Source organism: Hemicordylus capensis, chromosome 5 (genome assembly GCF_027244095.1).
Source record: "Hemicordylus capensis ecotype Gifberg chromosome 5, rHemCap1.1.pri, whole genome shotgun sequence".
NCBI lineage: Eukaryota > Metazoa > Chordata > Lepidosauria > Squamata > Cordylidae > Hemicordylus > Hemicordylus capensis.
This window is the reverse complement of record NC_069661.1, coordinates 57,652,938-57,658,550: the sequence shown is the minus strand read 5'-3', so window position 1 is coordinate 57,658,550 and position 5,613 is coordinate 57,652,938. Positions and strand designations below refer to the sequence as shown.

Sequence of the window (5,613 nt, the reverse complement as noted above, 5' to 3'; positions counted from 1 at the left end):
TCTATGTTTTGACCATGGAGAGAGAGTGTTGTGTGCGTGTGTGTGTAAGAGAGTGAGCGAGCAAGCGAATGAGGGAGAGAGAGAGAGCTTACATGTGCATTGGGCTGGAGACAAAGATATTTTCCTTTTTGCACTGCCAAGGCATAAGACGTTCCCTTTTTTATTTAATTCTTCTCTCACACAGAGTCTCAGGGGATGCACTGATTTGTAATACCTCTCTCTCTCTCTTTCTGGCTGTTCTTCATTTCCAGCTGCAAACTAGGTGCAGTGAAAAACAGCCCAAGAGAGCACAGCCCTAACCATTATTTCCCTACTCTCTTGCACTTGCAACTGTGCTCATTTTTTGTGACAGTGGGGTGGGGTGGGGTGGGGGACTCCTAGGCAACTTTCTAGTGTTTAAAAAAAAACGAAAGGAAAGGTGGACTTGAGCAGCTGGTCAACATGACATGAAGATTTAAGCAAAGGTCATTATCGCTTAATAAATGTTTCCCTAGACCTCAGCTGATTCTGTTTGCAGTTTGGGCACCATGTGAATCTTTCATGTCATTTTTTCTCAGTGTTTCACAGCTGCTACCGTGTCACTAAAAAGGGGCATGACACAGTAGCCTTTTGAAGTGGGCAATCTTTCTGTTGGTAACCAGCAGCAAATGTGCTTAATGAGTCACAAAATTAGCACTGTGTTTCCTCTTAATGTCACAGACTGTTATAAAACAGAGACAAGCTAGCTGCTAGGGAAACCTTGACATATTTGGGAATATTGTGCTATTCAGTGGAGCCTAATTTAACAACATATATAATATCTCTGTCACACTTGCATTCAGTGGCTCACCAGTGCCTCCCGCAAAAAGTACTTCAAACCTGCCCACCATGCCAAGACATCCCAACTGTGGTGGAGCCCAAAGAAAATGCTCTGTTAATCTTAGGTGTTTGAGATATTTGCACCACCTTTATACTTAGTCAAGTTTTCCCTGCAGAACTAGGGAAGAGGTTGAGGAAGACTGAATCTAAGCCAAGTTTATGGCTTGTGGTGAGCACCTTCTTCTGCATGATCCCCACCACACATTAAGATCATCAAGAGAGCTCCATCTCCATATGCGTCAGCTCAGTGCCTTAGTCGATCCTGGGCTGTGGAATGCGCTCCCTATAGACATTTGTGGTTTAACATCTTTAACAGCCTTCAAAAGAGCCCTTGACACACTTTTTTAGCCTGACTTCTAGGAATATTTGAATATTTTAAATTGCTGTTTTAATTGTTTGTTGTATTTTGTTTTTATTGTATTTATTTGTGTGAATTGCCTAGAGCCTTTGGAAGGCAGTATAGAAATTAAATTATTATTATTTCTTGTTTACACAGTCAGCCAGAAGTTATTGACCCGTTTGTTTTATCCAGACATTGAGTCCTTCCCAAGGACCTGGGATGGCTGAATTTTATTATCAATATTGTTGTTATTATTTTTTAAATAATAACATTTATAAATAATTTTATAAACTAATTTTATTGATGTTGTGTGAAGCACTTACTGGCATCTCTGTAACTGAATAAAGGACTACTGCTTCTATATGAGCCACCTAATGGCACAGCAGGGAAATGACTTGACTAGCAAGCCAGAGGTTGCTGGTTCAAATCCCCGCTGGTATGTTTCCCAGGCTATGGGAAACACCGATATCAGGCAGCAGCGATATTGGAAGATGCTGAACGACATCATCTCATACTGCACGGGAGATGGCAATGGTAAACCCCTCCTGTATTCTACCAAAAGAAAACCACAGGACTCTGTGGTCGCCAGGAGTCAACACCAATGGCACACTTAACCTTACAGCTTCTGTAGTAAGTGTTATTCTCTATGACTGTCGTTTGGTGCAATTAGTATGGAAAGTGATTTACTGTACTTCTCTCATTCATCCTGACAACAGCCCTGCCTAATTTTTACAGGTAGACAAAACACAAGTTGAGATAGATTTACTTGCCCAAGGCCTACTAGTGGTCTCATAGTAAAGTCACTATATAAGATCACTGCTATACATTGATTCAGGTAGTAATCTCAGGTGTATCTATTCATCATACATCTGGTATATTTTCTTCAGTATTCTTCATTCCCATCCATTTTTTCCTGTCTAGACAAAACTGTTTCAACCTCATGTCACTAACATTGCTACCATGACAATAGCAACATGTCTGCCTCTCACTTTAGTAGCAGAGAGTGGGAGATCTGAGAGGAAAAATTGCCCCTGTAATCATCACTGTTTGCTTCAAAAGACTATGAAATTTCCCTTTTGAACTAAATAATATGAACATCCCCTTTTGCATTAGGATCTTTGATCCACACTCTTTACTTGACTCCAGTGAATTCACTGGAAGTGTTGCATGTGGAGTGATGGCAAAACGCTACCCAGTGGTGTTAAGTTGAATTCACTGGCAAGAACTCTGCATTGACCTCCGTGGAACTGGTGTTTTTAGTTGAATGCCTTCATATATTGCACAGTACTCCTAAAAATTGATTTTCTTTACCTTGTAGCTTTATTTTAATATCTTCCATGTGGAATTCACTGTGGGCTTAGATCTGTCTCTCTCATCTCCCCTTTTCCATAGTATTTATAATGTGCCTATCACCATGGTATCTAAGCGCTTTTTAATATGTTCCATCTGAAATTCATTGCATGTTTCAAATATAAGAGGGGCTCAATGAGAGGTGGGATGGAGAAATGGAATAATATTTTTAAAGAACAGTTAGAGAAGAAAAATGGGTTTTAATAATCTGGTTGGTGGCATTCCTACATTCCCATCTCCTAGGAGGGTTTATGCCAGTGAATGTTTAGTATTCAGATTAAGGCTGAATTTTATCAATTCACTTCACCCTTGGAACCAGGACCTATTGATTACCCTGCCACTTCCCATCATGACTCCATTCACTAATCTCTTCTGCCTTGCCTTTCTTTGCCAGCATAAAATCACTCAGAGCCCATCTCTATTAAGAAAATTGGACTGTATGTAACAACATGAAAGTATCTCCTGTGTTACAAAGTTATAGCACAGATAAAGAATATTAATTCAAAACAGAGCTAAAAAAAGGGGGGGGGTTTCATCTGAATTTGAGTAAACCCCTCCCCCTGCTTCTTTACACAATGACTGTTTTTCATACATTCATCAGCCAAGAAGCTTGGGTACATTAGAGTAGATTTCTTTGAAACAGACAAGGCTTAATGTAATTCAGTAGTATAAAGGTCAAACTAAACTAGATGGTAGAAGCCACACTTGTTTGTTAATGTGTGTGCTCCTTTCATGTACAAAGCAGAATCAAGGTATGGTTTTTACATCAGAAGGGACGTGAGGATGAAAGGAGCTTGATCCTCCCACTTTCCCACCTTACCTCTTCAAGCTCTGTTCACTGCGGCACTTTCCCCAATCTGGTTCACTTCTGCTATTGGTTTAAATGTGAACAGGACAGATGCATGGTTGCTGCCTTCATGCTTAGTTTGACTGTTAGTTTCAGAAAAACCTGTTTTTCATTGTGTGAAACAGGATGCTGGACTAGATAGGCCTTGGGCCTGATCCAGCAGGGCTGTTCTTATGCTTTTATGCACAGGATCATTAGTCAGTAGGTTTGCATCCTACCCTTCTCTTAAGAAGCTGAGCATAACAGACATGTAGGATGAGGGCAGTCTTCAGCCAGATACTGGGTCAGGCCAAAACACTCTTGTCTTCAGAATTCATCTGTTTCAGACCTTCCAGAGATCACAACTCTTCCAAGCTGAGCCTTCCTCTGTTCCATGGCTTAACTCCTCAGAGACCAGCTAAATAATATCACAGGGCATCTGGAGCTTTTCCATTTGAAAAGTGAAGGAATTCCACATTGACCCACTGAGAAATAAGTTTGTTATGATTAATAGGAGTTAATATATTTTTGTTACGTAGGGTGGATTCTTATTATTACAATGAGCCCATGGAAGGGGAATTAGGAGATTCCAGCGGTGTGCATTCTCCCAGTAAGAACGCATAAATTTTTGTCAATGTTGTGGGCTAATCCCAATGTCAGCCTGACATATCTTCACATGATAGCTCCAGCTATCATGTGAAAATGTTTCACCTTAGAAATAGGTGACACCTATTTTTTATCTCCTGTTCCAAAGGAGTGATTCTGTTATTTGTCTTGACAAATTCTACATTTTTGAATTAGAGAACAGCATTTAAAAAAATATTTTTGCCTGTTATGGGAGATACCACAATAGAAAGAAGTTCCTCTTCTTATTATGTAGGGTTCAAAGACAAAAATTACAATCAGAATTCTGACACTGGCTTTTGGTAGAAGACACTTTACAGCCCAGTCCTAGGCATACTTATTCATAAAGGCGTCCCACTGAGTTCAGTGGAAATTATTTGGAACTAAATCAGTGGGCCCTTCGTCTGAGTAGAAGTGTGTTAAGGCATATGTTTCCCTGTGAAAAGCCACAATTCAGACTCCATTCATATGTGTAAACAGTGACATGTACATTCCTTGAAACACAGTGGCATGGAAGCAGATTCAGATGAGAAGTCTTTTTTGTGAAGTGGATCCCTGCATTTTCCCAGTGATTTTCCTTATATCAACATGAACTCCCCACTTTACCCTTCTGGCAAAAAATTGTACAGGAACCCTTCACAGTGATGGCTTGGCACACAGACCTTCGCCATGGGGTTGCATTCAAACAGGAAACATTGCTTTTTTTCAGAAATCGTATGATTTCTATCTATAGAAAAGAAAATTGTGCACTATTACACAATTTATCTCCTTTAGAAACATTCAGAAGTGCTCCAAATGCTGCTTTGGTACAAAAAGCAGTAACCTCCAGACACTGAAATGAACAGAGAGGAATGTAAGATCATCCGTGGCTTTTAAAATATTTAAAAGTATGAAGTAGATCATTCTTCTTAGATTTTTATATAACAGTGTAGAATTCCTGTAGTATCATATGATCGCTATTAATCACACAGATAGAACTGTCATCTTTGTGGGCTCTACTAGAATTGCTAAGGTGCCCTCTGCTGAAGATATTGTGGCTAATGTTCTCATTACCAACTAATTGGCTAAAGAGACTTCTCTCACATTGCATTTAGCCTGATTGATAGTTTTCTATCACCTGATGGGTGGAATGGACAGCCAAACCAATTATCACAGCGATGTCTGCTACATACCCGAAGACTGCAGGCAGAGACAAAGGACCCTTATCAAATTATATCTAGTGACAGTGCCAGCTGAGATTTTGTTAAACTGCGACAGGATTCTCTGAAAGCATAATGTAGCTTTGCTTGAATTTCACTAGGTTGTGCAGATCCTAAAGAGGCTGATTTTTCAGGACATTTGATAGCGATTCCCTCCTTTAAAAACAAGCAAAAAACCACAAGCAAAACAACTAGCCACCTGATGAAGATTTACCATTGGACATTCTATTTAGATTTTAATAGAAAGCACTCTTAAAATTCCACTTGTGATTATTTTCCTTTCATGCACCATGCATGCATTTTACATGTGCAGTAATCTAATCTTCAAGGAATTATTTGGTAGCCAGTACATTAATATACACCAGTATGTGCTCCAGGCCTGTCCTTTGGAAGAAGACATGACATATCCTGTAAAA

General features: G+C 39.7%; 1 protein-coding gene across 1 annotated transcript in view; it reads left to right on the top strand.

Annotated features, from left to right (window-relative positions):
- The window catches only part of MAML3 (mastermind like transcriptional coactivator 3), a 441,192-nt gene that overhangs the window by 117,733 nt on the left and 317,846 nt on the right, over positions 1–5,613 (top strand). The gene's annotated exons all lie outside the window — the stretch shown is intronic.